A 21,246-nucleotide genomic window follows, 5' to 3' on the forward strand; every position below is an offset into this window, starting at 1 on the left:
TTCCCGAGATCCACAGTTATATGTTACATGTTACATTGGCAGACAAAATGTACTTTTCCAGAGTTTTGTGATCATCAGTGGAAAGCAACTAAGAAGAGCCCGGAACACCTTAGGCACTTAATACATGCTAACGCTATCATGCTCATTATTGTCCTGGGTTGTGCTACACCTGGGGTATTCCAAATATACTGCCTTGGCATTGTATCTTGTAAAACCATCACATGAGGAGCCATTGATCACTGATATATCACTTCTTAAGGCCTCCAGTTATTAATGTTATAGTATTCAGAGTAAAAATCTCAGGAATTGCCTAAGCACGGCCTGTATATAAAGTACAGGATGGAACTGACTGATATATGAACAGAGACAAAAATTTAGGTAGAACGAAACAGCACACGATCATTTCCAAAATAATGCACTAGAACAGGGTCTGATACGGTAAGTGTTACATTCATGCTGTTTATTTAAATGCCTCAGGTCTTGGATCAAATCTCTTTCTGAAAATATGGAGTCCAGATGAGGGTAACTACCAAAGGGGAGGGGAGGGACGCATGAGTAGAGGATCAATAGGATGGCCACTCTACGATGTTGTAATTTGTCCATCTTTTACAGAGCTCTCTTGACCAGCATTTCTTGTCCAGGTGGCTTATCTGGTAGAGTGATCTGGATATTCATCCATTAAGAACCCAAGTCCCCATTTACTATGCCCTTGTCAAACATGGGTTGCTGCATTTGCACTTGGCTCTGGTATCTACTCACAAGGAGGTTAGATAACCATTTACTAACTGATCCAAATAACCATTTACTAACTGGTTACTTCTTGCTGGTCCAAAGGCAGTGTTGAAACTAGAGTGTGTCTTCTGGAAGGGGAGTCATTTTGTTTTGATTTGAGCAGTCCATTTGTCAAAGTATGATAACTGCAGACCCTGTAACCTTTTTCTCTCTTTATTTCCATTTTCCCAACATCTGCTTCTATCCTTATTGAGGGGTTTTGCTTTTGTGAAGGACCTCTTGTTTCCCTCAAGCTGTTTAATTTTGGGTACCATAAATTTGAGTGTGCATGGTTTTTATCTTTGGTTATCCTGTTACCTCCAAAATGGCAAACTCAGTGTTTTAATCTGAGGATGGGTGTGGTCTGCTAGTCCATTTAGTGTTTCTAAATAGCATTTGATATCTCAGGTTATAGGCCATAATTTTTAAAAAGGTGGCTGTGTCAGGTCAAGGACTAACATGAGTTTTCCTTAAAAGCACTTTCTAACTAGTGCTGGATATTTGAGACAGATTCACCACACTCTAGTCAACAAGGTTGGATGCTTCAGAAATGCAGAATCACTCAGGGTTAGCCTTCAAAAGATTTGTGGCATTTCAAGAAAGGATGAAGTTTCAGGACAAAGATAAGAGGGAGCTGGAGAAGGTGAGGAAGAAGAGAAAGAGGGGCTGATAGGAAGATAGGGATCAGGGTAGGAGGGAGGTGAGAATGGAGTGGAGTTAGGAGAGACCAGAACAGGGGTAGACAGAAGGGACAAGGACTTTGGGAGGGGAAGAAGGTGGAAGTTGTTTAAAAGAGGCCTGAAAAGATTAGAATCTGTTCAAAGTATTTCTTTCCTTGGCTTCTTTGTAGCAACTGATGTAAGCTGCCCATGGTGTGACAACTATGCTAATACGCTCTCTTCTAAGATACCACAATACACAAGTTTGACAATGCCCACGAAATCAAAGGCCACTGCAGCCCAAGATTGTACTTACTGAAATCATGCCACGTTGAGAGGAAATTAATAGCGGTAGGACCTTGGTGGCAGACCATATATCTAGAGCAAATCTGGCCAGGGGTTTGGTTGGACCAGGAGTTTCCTCCAGTGAAAGAAGTCTGAGCTAGAAGGAGGGACCTGCTCTAAGTTAGGAAAAATGCCTAATTCTCCGCTCATCAAAAGAACTCCAACAAACAGAAGGAGAAATACTGACATCGGTCTGACAAGAGGTTGACCTACAAAACAATGACGGCCTGCAACCTCCATGCTATGAAAAATGCAGAGAACAGGAGGAGGACTTACCTCCCCAGCCAAGGAAATTAGGGTTCTTTGATATATGCTGGTCTTGACCCAAACAGGCAGTGTTGGGGGTTTGTCCAACCTCTCTCAGGCAATGGCACGAAAGTATAAAAACAAAAACAAAAACAAAGATTTATGTGACTCAAGTAGAGGTTAAAGGCTTCATTCAGTTGAGGTGGATCAGGGAATACCCGAAAACCAGGTGAATACACAACTGAACCAGGGTCAAGGTTTTTATAAGATAGGAAGAATTTGAATAACCATCCTGCATTTTAACCTTAGGGCCAGTTCACCTTTTGCCAAAACTTGTAGCTTGGGGTTGGTCCTGTTTTCCTGCCTCTTGTTTGGAGTTCCTATAACCAATAGAACAGTATTTCTGAGAACTGTTTTTGCAAGCCTCATGGTATTTTGAGACAGTCATGGTGTGTGGGAGGTATAAAGACAAAAAAGGAAATGGGCAGAGCAGAAGATAAGGGGAAACACGAGACTGTATATATCGTTTGTTTGAAAACTTTTGCACCTTCATCCTCAAGGAGTCTGAGACTTTCTCGGTCAAGATTGCTGCACAAGTCCATTCACAGTTACCATTGCCCAAGGGAGTTCCACGTGGCTCCCAAATGAAACACCTAGGTTCCATATATCACCCTCCATGCTCCTACTGAGGCTTAGCAGCCTTACCTCCCCTTTCTACTCAGGGTCAACTACTCCGTCCAAAATAGCGACTCCTCTTCTCCACTGTCTGGTCCTTGGACACAAGATATCTGAAGTGCCTTGATGGCAGTTGTAGCTTGCAGTGCTGTGGGACTCATGCTGTGTCCCTGGCTAAAGTGCAGTCCCTGTGGACCAAGACCTACAACGCTGGAGAACACAGAGTTGCGGGGGGGCAAGCAGAAAAACCACTAGTGGATCATTAAGAGTGATGGTAAGTAGGGCCGCCCAACTTCTGCTCCTTGGTTCCTGGTCCCATATGTTCTTTGTAATGGATAAAGAGTACCATGTAGCAGTCTTTGATTTAAAATACACACTGTACCGTGAAGGATGGCACTCTTTCCTTCCAGAGTATTGTTTCTGAGCTGGCATTTTTCTATGTCTTCAGTAGGCTGTTGCAGCACAGTGTGAGGGTAGTTGCTACTGAATATTTGATATGTGATGCAAACAATGGATTCCATTGGGATAGACCCATCCCTGTACCTCATTCACTGAAGAATGAATTATCTGTTCACATGCTAAGTCATGTGGGATTCCATGGTTAAACATCATGTGCTTCATAAGTAAGCCCCCAATAGTGGTGTTGGCTGTGGCTGTGCAGGCAGAGGAGGCAATTTATCACAACTAGAATGGCTATCTATTCTTGTGAGGACTAATTGCTGGTCCTTCCAGGATGGAAGGGGCCCTATGTAGTCAACTCCCCACCAATTAGCTGCTAGGTTTTCTTGAGGAAGAGTGACTTAGCAACATTGGTCTTTGTTGTTGGCAAGTTGGCCATTTGGAGACAGCAGTACTTCACTTGACTCCTTTGGCAAGTGGGAGTCCATGCTATTGAGCCCAGTGTAGCCGCTACCTCTGCCACCATGGCCACTCTGTTCATGTGCCCATTGGGCCAGTTCCAGGGTGGTCAGTGCTGAAGTTTGTCTAATGTTGACTGGCCAAGCCATTTTGCCTGCTTGGTTTTTCAGGGCCTCTTTCAGGGTGCAGGCTTCTTGGTAGGCATGAACCTGTGCTACAAAAACCTTCACACTTGCTGACTACTGCTCTATCTGAAGCCACGTATCTCTACCCTGCACCACCTTTTCTCTGACTCTCTAGTCCTTCTTATTCCAGGCCCCTGACCAGTTGGTAAGAACCTTGGCTGCCTGAGGTGGTCTCATTTGAGGCCCACCTTGGGCCACTTACCCTTCCACATAGGGTAGATGAACATGTGCAGTAGCCATAACTCTGCCCAATACAATGATTTTGTTCACTTTACTCTCTTTAGTCATCTCTGAAGAGGAATGTTATGCAGCCATCTTCCATGTTGGGTTTGAACCCACATACCACGCCTACCCTTCCATGTACCAATTTCAGGCATTTTAGACCTCCTTCACCTGGCTTCACAAAACCCCCACATGGGCATATATGCAAGCTGAGCGCAGTGCACTCATGAAACCACGGCAAATGATATGGTGACTCCAACTACCTGTTCATACAGCTTTACACAAGTCTTCTCCTCTTGTATGAGCTTCACATTAGATGTCCTCTTTGGATCTCACCATGAATTGCTGCCAGATCCGTCTCACTTTATGGCTTGGAAGAATCAAAAGGACCTAGTTTATACTGGATGATTCAAGGCATATGCTCATTTGGAGCCTCATGGTCAAAAAGCCATGTTGCCCAGGGCCCCAGAACACACCAAGAGCTGTTTCTCGATGGGCAGATGGCATGACCTTGTTTCAAACCCCCAGGGCTTGGACTGTGGTTCTCCTTCTGGGACTTCCCGCAAGCTCCACACTGCATCTTTTCCCATCACCAGTAACCCCCACAGGGTCAGAGAGCTCAGGTGTGCCAGACTTTACAGCCCAAATGATGGCTTCTGCTTGCTCCACGGTCTAGGTCTACAGCAAGGCCCTTTCTTGCCTGGGTCCCACTCAAGGATGACCGACTTCATTATCATCCAGTATGTGGGCCAACATAGTATTCATAGGTGTGAAATATTTGCTTCAACTACCCAAAGAGGAATATGTCGGGCACCACTTTCCTTGTGGTAGGAAATACAAGATGAAACAATTTGCCTTTACTCTGAGGGTCGGTCCCAACATGACCTTAACCCACTGTACCCCCAAATACTCTAATAATGTGGCATGTCCCTGAATCTTTGTAGGGTTTATCTCCCACTCTCGGAGTGTATGTCTCCTAGTAAGACCACAAATAAACTAACCAACTCATGTTTGCCGTGTCCCATTAGCATGATACCGTTGATATCATGAATCAGTACGATGTTTTCTGGATGTTAGGACCGTCTAGATCTATTCAGATAATATTATGCCAGAGGCAGGAGAGTAAACGTAACCCTAGGAACAAAGGTATAAATATGATTGTCCACGCCTTATGGATGCTAACCTTTAATCTCTTTTCGGATCAGAATAGAGATTAACAGATTGACCAGATCAATGGCTGCATGCCATGCACCTGAGGCCATATTAATTTGCTCTAGCAATGATAGCACATCTGACCCAGCAGCTGCAATGAGAGATTCTACGTGGGAGAGCTTGTGCTTGTCTACAATCATTCATTAGGATCCATACAGTTTCTGCAGGGGCCAGATTGGTGATCTAAATGGAATTCTGATAGGGACAATCACTGCTGCCTCTTGTAGTCTCTAATGCTGGCACTTATGTCCACCTTCCCACCCAGAACACAATGTTGCCTTTGATTGACTATGCTGCCCGGGGTTAGAGGGACACTGAAGAAGCTTCCACTGGTTGTGTGATGAGGATAGCTCTTATTCCACATGCAAGGACTCCATAGGGATGTTATTCTAACTGCCAAAGATATCAATCCTGATTATATACCTGAGGACTTGGAGAAGGGACCACTGCGTTGGACTGCAGACCACTGAACCCACTGTAAACCGAACATCAGTTAGGACACCACTTCTTGCCCAATGTTCATAACCTCCCACTACAACAGGGTCCATGATGATGCTTTGGAGCCCTGAGTATCAATGTCAATGCAGATACTGTCCAATAATCCTCTCGACGCCAGGTATTTCTCTATCCCTAGCATAGAGACTCCCAAGGAAATGGTTGTAGGTTCCTTGGGGAAAGGACTCGGAGAATCATTACATTATATATTTGTCACGATGTTGATATGTCCTTCCTCCTAGGAACCCAGTGATCTCTTTAGTCAACAGACAGTGCATCTGAACAGCAACTTCGCTCCAATAACTGAACAGGGATCATAACTTTTTACTGGTGCCACCCTTTCCAGCCTCCTACTCCTCCATTTTTGCCTTATTCTGATTGTAGATATTAAGCAACACTCTCCTTGGCTACTCGTCTATTTGCCACTAGAGATATGTTGCACCTTTACCACCTCAAATTCCCTACAGGTAAATCCCTTTAGCTGCCTCTCCAACCAGCACAATTTTTATGGTAACTGTGGTCCCCTAGTTTCAGCTGTTAAGTGCAGCCACCTGGCCTCTGTTACTTCAAGAGACCTCATTATCCCCATAGCCGTTAACAAACACTGATCTGTGACAACCTGTCCTATTACTGAACTGGCCTACAGAGGAGAGACACAACTGAACGCCTCAGAGATGACGATGCCCCTTACACCAGTGCATTTTAAAAAATTTTTATTGAGGTATGGTTGACATTATACTAGCTCCAGGTGTATAACGTGATGATTCAGTATTTGTATATATTGCATGTGATCACCACTATAAGTCTAGTTAACATCTGTTACCATACATAGTTATAAAAATTCTTTTTCTTGTGATGAAAACTTTTAATATCTACCCTCTTAACAACTGTCAAATATACAACACAGTATTATTAACTGTAGTCACAACACACGCTGTACATTACCTCCCAATGGCTTATTTATTTTATAATTGGAAATTAGTACCTTTTGACCCTCTCCACCCATTTCACCCACCCCTCACCTCCCACCTCTGGCAACCACCAATCTGTTCTCTATATCAAGATGTGTGCATTCTTTAAAAAAAAAAAGTTGAGTTCATAATAGTTTACATTGATGTGAGATTTCAGTTGTACATGATTTCTTGTCTGTTACTACATAAGTGCTTCCTTCACCTCCGTGCCCAAACCCCCACCTACCTTTGCCTGGTAACCACTAAACTGTTTTCTTTGTCCATGTGTATGTTTATATTCCACATATGAGTGAAATCATCTGGTGTTTGTCTTTCTCAGTCTGGCTTATTTCACTTAGCATAATTCCCTCCAGGTCCTTCCCTGTTATTGCAAATGGGATGAATTTGTCTTCTTTTCTGGCTGAGTAGTATTCCATTGTATATATGTGTATATATATATATATATATACATATACATATATACACACCACATTTTCTTCATCCAATCATCAGTCGATGGGCACTTGAATTGTTTCCATGTCTTGGCTATCGTGAATAGTGCTGCTATGAACATAGGGGATCATATGTTACTTTTGATTTCAAATTGTTTGGATCGATACCCAGTGGTGGGAAAGCTGGGTCATATGGTAGGTCTATTTTCAGTTTTTTGAGGAATCTCCATACTGTTTTCCTTAGTGGCTGCACCAGTTTGCATTCCCACCAGCAGTGTATGAGGGTTCCCTTGTCTCCATATCCTCTCCAACATTTGTTATTTTTAGTCTTAGTGATTTTAGCCACTTTAACGGGTGTAAGGTGGTATCTTAGTGTAGTTTTGGTTTGCATTTCCCTGAGGACTAGTGATGTTGAACATCTTTTCATGTGTTTTTTGGCCATCCGTATATCTTCTTTGGAAAAATGTCTGTTCATATCTTCTGCCCATTGTTTGATTGGGCTGTTTGTTTTTTTATTGTTCAGTTGTGTGAGTTCCTTATATATTATGGAGATTAACCCCTTGTCAGATATATGATTTGCAAATATTTTCTCCCAGTTGGTGGGTTGCCTCTTTGTTTTGATTGTGGTTTCTTTTGCCCTGCAGAAGCTCTTTAGTCTGATTACTCCCACTTGTTTATTTTTTCTTTTGTTTCCTTTGTCTGAGAAGACGTGGTATTGGAAAAGATCCTTTTTAGTTCGATGTCAAAGAGTATACTACCTATATTATCTTCCAGGAGTTTCATGGTTTCAGGATGTATCTTCAAGTCTTTGATCCATTTTGAGTTTATTTTTGTGTATGGCATGAGATAATGGCCTACCTTCATGCTTTTGCATGTGGCTGTCCAGTTTTCCCAACGCCATTTATTGAAGAGACTATCTTTTCTCCATCATGTGTTCTTGGCTCCTTTGTCAAAGATCGGCTGTCCATAGACGTGTGGTTTTATTTCTGGGCTTTTACTCCTGTTCCATTGATCTGTGTGCCTGTTTTTGTACCAGTACCATGCCGTTTTGATCACTATGGCTTTGTGGTACATTTTGAAGTCAGGGATTGTGATACCCCCAGCTTTGTTCTTTTTTCTCAGGAGGGCTTTAGTAATTTGAGGTCTTTGGTTGCCCCATATGAATTTTAGGATTCTTTGCTCTATTTCCGTGAAGAATGTCATTGGGATACTGATAGGGATTGCACTGAATCTGTAGATTCCTTTGGATAGTATGGGCCTTTTAACTATGTTTATTCTTCCAATCCGTGTGCATGGAATCTCTCTCCATCTCTTTATGTCATCATCAATTTCTTTTGGTAATGTCTTATAGTTTTCATTGTATAAGTCCTTCATCTCGTTGGTTAAATTTATTCCTAGACACTCTATTTTTTTAGTTGCGCTTGCAAATGGAATTGTATTTTTGAGTTCTCTTTCTGTAAGTTCGTTATTGGAGTATAGAAAAGCAATCAATTTTTGTAAGTTGATATTGACCCTTGCAACTTTACTGTAGAGTTGTTAATAATTTCCATTAGTTTTCCAATGGATTCTTTGGGGTTTTCTATATATAAGATCACGTCATGTGCAAAGAGCGAGAGTTTCACTTTTTCACTCCGTATTTGGATTCCTTTTATTCCTTTCTCTTGCCTAATTGCTCTGGCCAAAACCTCCAGTACTGTGAATAACAGTGGTGATGGTGGGCCTCCTTGTCTTGTTCCTGTTCTCAGAGGCATGGCTTTCAGTTTTTGCCCATTGAGTATGATGTTGGCTGTGAGTTTGTCATACGTGGCCTTTATTATGTTGAGGTAATTTCCTTGTATCCCCACTTTGTTAAGAGTTTTTATCATAAATGGCTGTTGGACCTTGTCAAATGCTTTCTCTGCATCTGTTGACATGATCATGTGGTTTGTATTCCTCAATTTGTTGATGTGATGTATCACGTTGATTGATTTGCGGATGTTGAACCATGCCTGTGTCCCTGGTATAAACCGCACTTGATCGTGATGTACGATCCTTTTGAAGTATTGCTGAATCTGGGTTGCCAAAATTTTGTTGTGGACTTTTGCATCTATGTTCATCAATGATATTGGCCTGTAGTTTTCCTTTTTTGTGCTGTCCTTGTCAGGCTTTGTATCACAGTGATGTTGGCCTCGTAGAATGTGTTAGGAAGTGTTCCATCTTCCCTCATGTTTTGGAATAGCTTGAGAAGGATAGGTATTAAATCTTCTCTGAAAGTTTGGTAGAATTCTCCAGGGAAGCCATCTGGGCTTTTATTCTTTGGGATGCTTTTGATTACTGTTTCAATCTCTTTCCTTGTGAGTGGTCTATTCAGATCGTCTGTTTCTTCTTGATTCAGCTTCGGGAGTTTGTAAGAGTCTAAGAATTTATCCATCTCCTCTGGGTTATCCCTTTTGTTGGCATATGGTTTTTTGTAGTATTCTCTTATAATCCGCTGTATTTCTGTGGAGTCTGTTATTTCTCCTCTTTCATTTCTCATTCTGTTTACCTGAGCTTTCTCTCTTTTTTTCTTTGTAAGTCAGGGTAGGGGTTTGTCAATTTTACTAATCTTCTCAAAGAAACAGCTCTTTGTTTCATTGATCCTTTCTACTGCCTTTTTTGTTTCAATAGGATTTATTTCTGCTCTGATTTCTATTATTTCTCCCCTCCTGCTGACTTCGGGCTTTGTTTGTTATTCTTTTTCCAATTCACTTAGGTGTAATTTGAGATTACATAATTGGGATTTTTCTTGTTTGTTAAGCTGCGCCTGTATTGTGATGGATTTCCCTCTTAATATGGCTTTTGCTGTATCCCATATGAGTTGGTATGGTAGGTTATCATTTTCATTTGTCTCCAGATATTTTTTTGATTTCTCCTTTAATTTCACCAATGATCCATTGCTTGTTCAGTAGCATGTTGTTTAGTCTCCACATCTTTGTCGCTTTCTCAGCTTTTTTCTTGTAATGAATTTCTAGCTTTATAGCATTATGATTGGAAAAGATGCTTGTTATTATTTCAATTTTCTTAAATTTATGGAGGCTTGCCTTGTTTCCCAACATGTGCTCTATCCTTGAGAATGTTCCGTGTGCACTTGAGAAGAATGTGTATTCTGCTGTTTTTGGATGGAGTGTTCTATATATGACTATTAAGTCCAACTGTTTTAGCTTTGCCTTTAATTCCACTGTTTCCTTGCTGATTTTCTGTCTGGATGATCTATCCGTTCACGTGAGTGGAGGCCTGAGGTCCCCTGCTATTATTGTGTTATTATTAATATCTTCTTTTAGGTTTGTTAATAGTTGCTTTATGAACTTTGGTGCTCCTGAGTTGGGTGCATAGATATTTATAAGTGTCATTTCTTCTTGAGGGAGTGTCCCTTTGATCATTCTATACTGCCCGTCTTTGTCCCTCTTTGCCTGTCTTATCTTGAAGTCTATTTGTCTGATATAAGTATTGCGACACCTGCTTTCTTTTGTTTCCCATTAGCTTGGAGTACCGTCTTCCACCCCTTCACTCTGAGCCTCTGTTTGTTATTGGAGCTGAGATGTATTTCCTGGAGGCAGCATATTGCTGGATCTTGTTCTTTAATCCATCTTGCCACTCTGTGTCTTTTTATTGGAGAATTCTATCCATTTATGTTTAGGGTGATTACTGATGTATGAGGGCTTAATGCTGTCATTCTATCATTCATTTTCCGGTCGTCTTGCATTTTCTTTGTTTCTTGTGCTGTGTCTTTTGTTCTACCCATTGAATTACATAGTTTTTTATGATGTGCTTCCTTGTTTGCTCCTTATTTATTCTTTGTGTCTCTGTTCTGCTTTTTTGTTTAGTAGTTACCCTGAGGTTTGTATTCAGAATCTCGTGCATAACATAGACCATTTTCTGATGGCTTCTTATTTCCTTAGTCTAAACCGATTCAGTCCCTTTCCTCCACCCCTCCTAAGTTGTTTTTCTCATATCTTATTCCACCTTGTGTTGTGAGTTTGTGGTTAAAATGACAGGATTATCCTTGTTTTTGGTGTTTTCCTTCCCACTAGCTTAATTCTATCATTGAATATTTGCTTTCTTATTCTGATTCTGTCTACCTATTTATCTCCTTACTCTGTGTTTTGTGTCCCCTTTCTCCCTCTTTTTTTTTTTTTCAGGTATGAGGGCCTTCTTGAGGATTTCTTGCAGGGAGGGTCTCGTGGCTATGTAGTACCTTAGATTTTGTTGGTCAGGGAAAGAGAAATCTGCTGAAAGTTTGATAGGCGTTCCTTGGTAGGTTATTTTCTTGTGCCTTGCTGCCCTGAGTATTCTTTCTTTGTCATTCATTTTTGCCAGGTATTTGTTTACTAGTATATGCCCTGCAGCAGGTCTTTTCACATTGAGAAATCTAGGAGATCTGGAAGCCTTTTCCATGCAGATTTCCCTCTCTTTCCCTAGCTTTGGGGGGCTCTCTGCTACTATTTCTTTGGATGCATTTTCTGCTCCATTCTCCTTCTGTTCCTTCTGGAATACCTATAATCCTTATGTTGCATTTCCTCATTGAGTTGGATATTTCTTGGAGACTTTCTTCATTTCTTTTTAGTCTGAGTTCTCTCTCCTTCTCTGTCTGGAGCATTTCAACATGTCCATCTTCGATTATGCTGATACGCTCCTCTGTGATATCCACTCGAGCATTCAGGGGATCCATATTTTGTTTTATCTCTTCCATTGTGTTCTAATACTTCTGATGGGTCCTTCTTTATAGTTTCAATCTCTTTTGTGAAGTACCTCCTGAACTCTTTGAATTGCTTCTCTACGTTCTCTTTTACCTCATTGAGTTTCTTGATGATAGCTATTTTGAATTCATTGTCATTTAACTTACATATTTCTGTGTCCTCAGGACTGAGTTCAGGGCGCTTGTCGATTTCTCTCTGGTCTGGAGATTTGATGTAGTGTCTGATGTTGGAAGGTCGGGTCTTAGGCATTCTGACATTATTCAGTTGCAGTTACTGCCCATTGCCACTGGGTGGGGGTTGAGAGCCACGTATTCTGAACCCTTGGCTTCCAGCTGATAACTCAGGCATTGGAGCAGTGCAGGTTGGGTGGGAGGAGGGGCACTTTCTCCTGCATGCACTCCGGGCTTTCTTGATCAGCTCTCTATCTGGTCTCCTGGAGTGTTGGCTTGATGAGGTCACCCCCCGCAAAAGCTTTCACCCTATTAGAGGGCTTCCTTCTAGTTTGCAAGGGCACTAGGGAGTCCTTGGTGATCCCTTGAATGACCAACCCCGCCCCCATTCCCTTCCTCATGGATCATCCCGCAGTCCCAATTGCAGTCTTTAGGGGAGGGAGCGAAGTTCTCTCTAACCCTGTCCCAGCTCCTCTGAGGGGGGCTCCAGCCTCTCCGCCCTCCATTGTGTGGTTGTGTGTCTCTCCAAAGTTTTTGTGTTGTTAGGATGTCCTCTGTTGGAGTATGGTTTCCCCTTTTTGTTGTATGTTGGAGGGGAGAGAGTCCCTGGCAAGTTCACTCCATCATGATGCTGACGTCAATCTGACCAGAACATTCTTGATGGGCCCTCAGCCTCACATGATGTATGCAGTGTAGCATGCCTGCTTCTCCTGGTCTTGTTCTGCCAACTCCCATGGAAAATTAAGCATTTCCACTTAGCCCAGGATGGGCTACTGCTTTCTCCCTGCTTCTAAGAATCACCCTAGCAATGAGTATGCCCCATCTTCTAGGATGGGCCCTTGCTAGGGTGGTTCTTGCAGCTACTTCCGTGTGTAGTCTCATTCCTGTCATATCAGGGATTGCATGACTTCAGCCAGGTTATGCTCGGTATGGCACAGCAGCCAGGATATAAGGTAGGGCAGCCAGGAGGAGAAGTGGGGACAGTTCCTCATGGCAGACAGGCTGTGAGCATTCACATGGATCTGCAAAGCCAGTATCTTCAGGGGCATCCACCCAGATGTCACCATCTCATGCTTAAAGATCCTGGCTTTTCCCAGCATAACAGACGTGCTCTGGATGACCATGTAAAAGTCTCTGGCACCCTTGGAGTCCATCTAATCCTGTGACTGCTCCTCAGCTATAATTTCTCTTCCACCCAGGAGTTTAGGGCCCTTTGGTAAGCAACCAAAAAAGCCTTCTGGAATTCACTTATAGCCTTTACCTTTGAGTAAACTAAGGCAGTTGCCCTAGTTCTCATAACCTTTTACAGGGCAGTAACACAACTTAGTGAAAATCACACAACTCTGCCAAGCACATAGACATTGCTGCTTCCATATCTTTCAAATGCCTAAATCATTGCACACAAAAGAAAGTTCCCTCCAACAGGACCTTTTCCTGACCATTGGTAAATGCTTCAGCAGTGGGCTACCACTTTATGAGAGGGTATTCTCACATTCCTCTTGGGGTAGGATCCTCCTTGCCAGCTGAGTGTTGATTGAGCAGATCCCAAACCCCATCTTGCTGTTTTGTCACACCACTCTCAGCACCACTTGTGTCATTTCATGTTCTTTGAGAAGTAGATGACAAGACAGAGTTACACATAAGACGGTTTACTGGGGGAAACATCTATAAGGATAAAGGGAGAGGAGTAAGAGAAGAAAGAGAGAGCCTTCAGGCCATGATGCCTTTCCTCTGACAGGAGAGCAAAAAGGAACTGCACTGGAAGAGCCTGAGACCACAGAGTAGGTCTGAATCAGGTTCATCCAGGCCAGTGGGGAGCCCTGGAGCCAGATGGACTCATTACAATTTCCTATGTTGAGCAGCAATGGCCCTGTTCAAGTCTCACCATGCTCATACATTGGCCCAACAGAAACACAGCGTGGAGTGAATGACTCCATAGATTCAAGGGAGGCTGTTGATCTGCCATGCTCCCCGCAGTGGATTCCACTGAGCGGGTCACCTCTGTGGCCCACAGAACAAGCAACTGCTGACCAGTAAGTTTTTGTCTGGGGCCACACAAGAATCTTAAATGGGAATACAAGTCGGACCACCATTCTTAAGCCCTTGAGGTAAACATTATCTTTGCAAGTGCCTTACTTACATAGTGCTCCTGTGTCGGGGAAGAAGGCAGTTTAAAGGGTTTCCACTTGGCCCTGGCTGATATAGAGACCCTTACTCTTTATATCAGGGAACCCACGAGAGCATTCTGCCAGCTGCTGAGTATATCCATCAATTTTTTGGTGAAGGACAGGGAAAAGGACAGCAGGCACGTCTGTCAACCTTTGCATAGGTTATGAGAGGACTTGTGCCAGCAATCTGTTTGTTACCTTGCCTCCATATGCCCCCACACTAATGGAGGATAAATGGTAGCATTTTGTTTCCCTTGTTATCAATGTCAGCTCAGACCCTGTATCTGACAACACTGGTAAAATCTGAACAACTCCCTTCTCCAAGATCTGAGTATCATTTGAGCAAGGAGTTAGGGAATGGATTTTATAAACACATTTCTTGTTTTCTTCTGAATCTTCCCTTGAGGGGATCCTGCTTCCATTCCAATCAATGGGTCTGGGTCTGAGAACTGGCTCAGGTCTGGCTATTGGGTGAGGGACTACAATTTCCCATTATGGCTACTAACATCATCTTTTAGATCTTTTTGCGGGCATAAGTTATGCTATACCCTCATAGACCCCCCCTCCCCCGATCTATCTCTATCATAGGAATATCATGTTCTATTAGACATCATCATAGATCCCTCTGGGTCAAAGGTCACTTGATTGACATTCCCACCTTGCTTAATGTTACATGAACTACGTTTTGCTTTGCATGATTAAATGTTGTCACCTGGCCCCTGCCATTTTGGAATCCTGTCATCTTCAATGAGCCTAAGGGGCCCAGTTCCATAGTAGCATCAACCTACTTCTCATGGGTGCCAGTGCCCCTTTCACCAGTGCATTCCTTGCACATGTAGTGAAGAGATGCCCTCTGGGCCCTTCCAGGCAACATGTCCAGCTGGTGGATTTTCTAGTCTTACATGCTAAATTCATTCTAGCATGCCCACCTCTCTGAGCCTTAGGCCTGATGTTCATCACACTCTGCCTTTCAGTTTCAGGAGTTGAGTACTTCTTTAAATGGAGCCTTTCTGGGTTTCATAATGTACTCCAACTTGAGAGCTGCCTGACCTGAACATTCAAGAAGTAGAGCTCTTACCTAAGCCATTGCATCTCCTTCCATCTGAATGCACCGTAGTTGAGAGACTTAGCTGATATAAAGCTGCAGGTATTTTCATGACCCCACTTCCTACCATCCAAACCCTTGTTTCCAAAAGGCGATTGAGTGATCCAGTTTCAAAATCCCATTCTTAGAGTAGGATCACTTCTAGTGCCAACTGTCTTAGGCCAGTTACAGAAATTAGGACACTGACATCTTGGAAGGGCGAGTGGGGCATTACTCTTCCTGAATTTTCATATTTCTATTGATTATTTGTGTATCTTTTTACTGCTGGACACTATTTTTTTCAATTGACTTATTTGACCATTGTTATGACAATATTTTGGCAGAATAATGCCTACCCCCACCCCCCAACCAAGATGTCAGCATCCTAACTTCCTGAACCTATGGCTATGTAACCTTTCATGGCAAAAGGGACTTTGCAAATACGATTAAGGTTAATGGCCTTGAGATGGGGCGATTAGCCTGGATTATGCAGGTAAGCCCAATCTAAACACCTGTGTTCTTAAAAGAGGATAACTTTTCCAGGCTGACTACAAAAGAATAGTCAGAGACATGCAGTGCTGCTGGCTTTGATGATGGAGGAAGGGGGCTGTGAGCCAAAGAATGTGGGTTGTCTCTAGAAGCTGGATAAGGCAAGGAAACAAATCCTCCCGGTGTCTCCATAAAGGAATAAAGACCTACCAAACTGTAAGATAATAAATTTCCATTGTTCTAAGCCTCTAAATATGTAGTAATTTTTACAGGACCAATGGAAAACTAAGACAGACCCCAAGATAAGTTAATGAGGAAAGCATGGTCTCTAACAAACAGTGGTGGGAAAACTAGATGTCTAAGTGAAAAAAATTAACCTTGACTCCTACAGCTACCATACACAAAAATTAACTTGGGAGGATCTTACAACTAAATGTAAGGGCTAAAATGATTACATTTCTAGGAATTTTAATAAGGCAAATATTCTTACTAACTTGGGATAAGCAAAGATTTCTTAGGATGCAATTAATGATAACATTAATGGCATTAATGATAACAAAAAATGATAAATTGGGATTCATCAAAATGAAAAATGTCAGCTCTTTAGAAGATGTCATTCACAAAATGGTTAGGCAAGCCACAAATTGGGAGAAAGTGTGTGTAGAACACATAAGAACAAAGAAATATGTATCCAAAATATATGAAAAGCTCTCACAACTCAATAACACTAAGACAAATAGCCCAACACAAAAATGGGCAAAAAGACTTGAACCATCACTTCATAAAGGAAAATATAGAGCTGTCTAGTAAACATAATAACTATGCATAATGTCATTAGTTATTCAGGGGAATGGACATTGCCACCAGATTGAGATATCGCTTCCCATCCCTTAGCATGCCTAAGATTAGTTGGTTTGGGTGAGGCTGTAGAGCAACTGAAACTCATGCACCTTTCTGGTGGAAGTGTAGTATGGTACAGCCACTTTCTAAAGAGTTTGGCAGTTTTTTTAAAGTTAAACTTATACCTACCCTATGACTCAGCAGTTCCTCTCCTAGAAAGTTATGTCCAAATATGTCTTATGTAAGAATCTTCATTGCAGCATCGTTAATAATAGACAAAAAGTGGAATCAACTCCAATGTTCATCAACAAGTGGAATGCTAAACAAAACACTGTATACCCATCAAATGGAATATTACACAGTAATAACTATGAACAAATGTGAAGACATACGACAACATTGATAAATCTCATAGGCATTATGTTGCATGCAAGAGGCGAGACACACATGATTACATATACATGATTAACACCGTGACCAACTGGGATTTATCCCTGGGATGCAAGGATGGTTCAACATATGCAAATCAATAACTGTAATACATTACATTAATAGAATGAAAGATAAAAATCACACGATCCTCCAATAGATGCAGGAAAAGTATTCGACAAAATACAACATCCCTTCATTATAAAAGCCCTCGACAGACTGGGCTTAGGAGGAACATGCCTCAACATAATAAAGCCCATATACAACAAACCCACAGCTAACATTATAGTCAATGGAGAACTATAAAAGCTTTTCCTCTAAGATCAGGAACAAGATAAGGATGCCCACTCTCACTACTCTTATTCAACATAGTACTGGAAGTCCTAGCAAGAGCAGTTAGGCACGACAAAGAAATAAAAAGCATCCAAATCAGAAAGGAAGATGTGAAATTGTTGCTATTGGCACATGATATGATTTTGTATGCAGAAAATCCAAAAGACTCAACCAAAAAACTTTTGGAACTAATCATGGATTTCAGTAAAGTTGCAGGATATAAAATCCGCATAACGAAATCAGTTTTGTTACTAAACATTAATAATGAAATATCTGAAAAAGAAATAAAGAAAACTATCTTATTCCAAATAGCATCAAATACAGTAAAATACCTAGGAATAAATTTAACCAAGAAAATGAAAGATATGTACAATGAAAAGATACACTCCAGTTTCAATAATTGCCTCTGGATCAGCAAGAAACAGCCCTTTTAGTAAATGGTCATCTAACCTCAAATTTAATAGATACTGGTGCCAATGCAGCAATCCATGTTTGACAAGGGCAAAGTAAACAGAGGCTCAGACCCTTCGTGGATGAAGATCCAGATCATTCTACCAGATAAGCCACCTGAACAAGAAGTGCTGGTTAAGAGAGCTCTATAAAAGATGAACAAATTACAATGTTGCTGAGGGGCAATCCTATTGATCCTCTACTGCTGAGTCCATCCCCTTCCCGTTGGTAGCTACCCTCATCTGGACTCCACATTTTCAGAAGGAGATTTGATCCTAGACCGGAGGCATTTAAATAGCACAAATGTCACACATACCGCTTATCAGACTCTTCTAGCAGACTACTCCTGACATAATTGCTTCTTATTTCTTTTTACCTAAATTTTTGTCTCTGTACGTATATCAGACAGTTCCATCCCATACTTTATAGACAGGCTGTGCTTAGGAAATTCCTGTGATTTTAGAAGTGAGATACTATGACTTCAATAACCAGAGACCTTATAAAGTGATATACACGAGTGATCAATGACTCTGTATGTGAAGGTCTTACAACAAGGATGCAGTGCCGACGTCATTACACCTGGAATACCCCAGGTTTAGCACAACCCAAGAATAACAATAAGAAGAATGAGAATGATAGCAGCTGGCACATATTAAGTACCTGAAATGACCCAGGCCCTCCTTAGGTGCTTTCTTTTGATCATTACAAAATCCTGGAAAAGTACATTCCATCTCTGACTGTAACATGTGGACCTTCAAACTCTGAAAGACTAAGGCTTTGTCCAAGATCACATACCTGGGAGGTAGTAGATCTGTTGAAATTCACATGCTTATGACACAAAAGTTTTTCATCTACCTACAGTATCTGTCAAGTGTTGCTTTTTACGTTTATTTGGTTAACATTAGCAATAAAATGAACAAAAAGCAAGAGTGACCTCATCATCATGCATCTTCACCTCAAAGAACTCTGGTTTAGACAATTACCCATGGATGAGAGAGCTTTTGTGGAAATCCAGGAGTCCAGTGGAGAAGTTCTAGCACACCGCTGCAGCAAAATAATCGGAGATTGGACACACTGGAGAGGCTAAGAGGAATAGTTTCACCTTAGCCACATCCCCTTCCCCCAAGGCAGGACATCTCAGCGCCAAGAGAGACCTTCTTGGGCTGTGATTTTTCACGAGGGGGAAAGTGATATCATGTGAGTGAGCACCCAGCTTCCTCAGCTGTGCAGCACACTGCCAAGGAGACCCAGTTTTTTCTCTCCCCCTCCACTGAGGTGTGCTGTGAGACTGGGGGTGGGCAGTGGCTGGGAAAGCAGTAGATAGGACTCTCTGAAGGCATTCAAGGGACATGGATCCTACTAACCATGTCATGGTCTCCATCAAGAAGCCTGCCCACAAGTCACTGTGACACCTCACCTGTGGGTCCCCCAGATGGCCCCCAGGCACCCTCAGCACTCCAGGTACTTCACCCACACACATCCTCATGACTGGTTCCCTGTGGGTGCTCCCAAAGGTAGTGAAAGTGAGCCTTTGCAGACAACTGGTGAGGGCATGCATAAAGCCCAACTCTGTGGGCTTCAGAGCAACTACAAACTTGAACATTCAGCACTGGCTAGGGAAAGCAACAGGGAGGCTATCAGCACTCAGCCTCATTTTGTGGGATTGAGTGAAGTCACACAACCTTAAGAAATGTGCCGTGAGAGAGAGCCCAAAGTGTGTTTCACAAGTACCCATAGAAAAGGCAAAAAAAGCCTCAGAATCCTCAGTTGGGTTAGTGGAAGCTGTTTCTTTCCCAAAGCCAGTTAGTGAAGACTGCTTCTCCAAATGTGAGGAGAACAACTTAAAGGAATATGAAAGATCAAGGAAACACGACACTACCAAAAGAAAACAATAATTTTCCAGTACTGAACCCAAAGAAATGGAGATCTGCAATTTGCCTGATAAAGAATTCAAAATAGCTGTTCTAAGGAAATTCAGTGAGCTAGAGGAAAACACAGAAGGACAATTCAAGAAAATCAGGAAAACAATACACAAACTAAATGAAAAGTTTAACAGAGAGAGACAAATCATAAAAAAGAACCAGACAGAAATTCTGTGGCTGAAAACAAAATGAATGAGATGAAAATTCAATAGAGAGGATCAGGAGCAGGATGGATCAAGCAGAAGAAAGAATCCGTGAAGTAGAAGACAGTACTTTTGAAATTATCTACTCAGAAAACAAAGGAAAAGAATGAAAAAGAGTGAAGAAAGCCTCTATGAACTGTGGTGAACTGTTAAGAAAACAGTCTATGCATCATTGGAGTCCCAGAAGAAGAAGAGGGGGAAAAAGAAGAAGAGAGTTTATTTAAAGAAATAATGGCTGAGTGGCCATGTGGTGAAGTTCGCACACTCCACTTTGGTGGCCCAGCATTTTGCCAGTTCGGATCCTGGTCGTGGACATGGCACCACTCATCAAGCCATGCTGAGCCAGCATCCCCCATGCCACAACTAGAAGGACCCACAACTAAAACATACAACTATGTACCGGAGGGCTTTGGGGAGAAAAAGAAAAAAATAAAATCTTAAAAAAAAAAAAAGAAGGAATTGCTGAGAACTTCCCAAATCTGAGGAGAGAATTGGACATCCATGTTTATGAGGTTAATAGGTCACCATGAAATTGCCACTCAAAATGATCTTCTCAAAAAAGACACATTAGAAAAAAAATTGTGTAAAAGTCAAAGACAGAATTTTAAATCAGCAAGAGAAAAAATTTTCTCACATACAATGAAACTCCCTATAAGGCTATTAGTGGATACTCAGCAGAGATCAATCAGGCCAAGAGAGAGTGGGATGGTACATTCAAAGTGATGAAAGAAGAAACCATTGCCAACTAAGAATACTCTACATGGCAACGTTGTTGTGCAGAAAGGAATGAGAGATAAAGAAAACCCAAACAAACTAGACCTGAGGGACTTCATCACCATTAGGCCTGCCTTACAGGAAATGCTGAAAGTTCTTCAAGCTGAAATGAAAGGAGGCTAATTAGTAACATGAAAATATACAACAAACTGGTAAAGGTAAGTAGATACTCAATTTCACAATACTCCAGTACTGTAATATGCTGGTGTATCACCACCTAGCTGTAGTCTAAAAATTAAAGGACAAAGTATTAAAAAATACTATAGCTAAGTAATTTGTTAATGAATACACATTATAAAAAGAGACAAGTTGTAACATCAAAAACATAAAACAGCGAGGGGCCGGCCCCATGGCCAAGTGGTTAAAGTTCCGTGCACTCCGCTTCAGCCCCCAGGTCTGTAGGTTTGGATCCTGGGTGCAGACATACTCCAATCATCAGCCATGCTGTGGAGGCATCCCACATAGAAAGCAGAGGAACACTGGCACAGAGGTTAGCTGAGGGCTAATCTTCCTGAAGCCAAAAGAAAAAAAAAGGGAGGAGGATTGGCAATGGATGTTAGCTCAGGGCAAATCTTCCTCAAAACAAAACAAAACATAAA

At 41.9% G+C, this 21,246-nt stretch overlaps 1 protein-coding gene across 2 annotated transcripts in view; it reads right to left on the bottom strand.

Moving 5' to 3' along the window:
- MED6 (mediator complex subunit 6) overlaps window positions 1-21,246 on the bottom strand; it is a 136,549-nt gene that overhangs the window by 31,917 nt on the left and 83,386 nt on the right. The window lies entirely within an intron of this gene.

This window comes from Equus asinus, chromosome 7 (genome assembly GCF_041296235.1).
Source record: "Equus asinus isolate D_3611 breed Donkey chromosome 7, EquAss-T2T_v2, whole genome shotgun sequence".
Classification (NCBI taxonomy): Eukaryota; Metazoa; Chordata; class Mammalia; order Perissodactyla; family Equidae; genus Equus; species Equus asinus.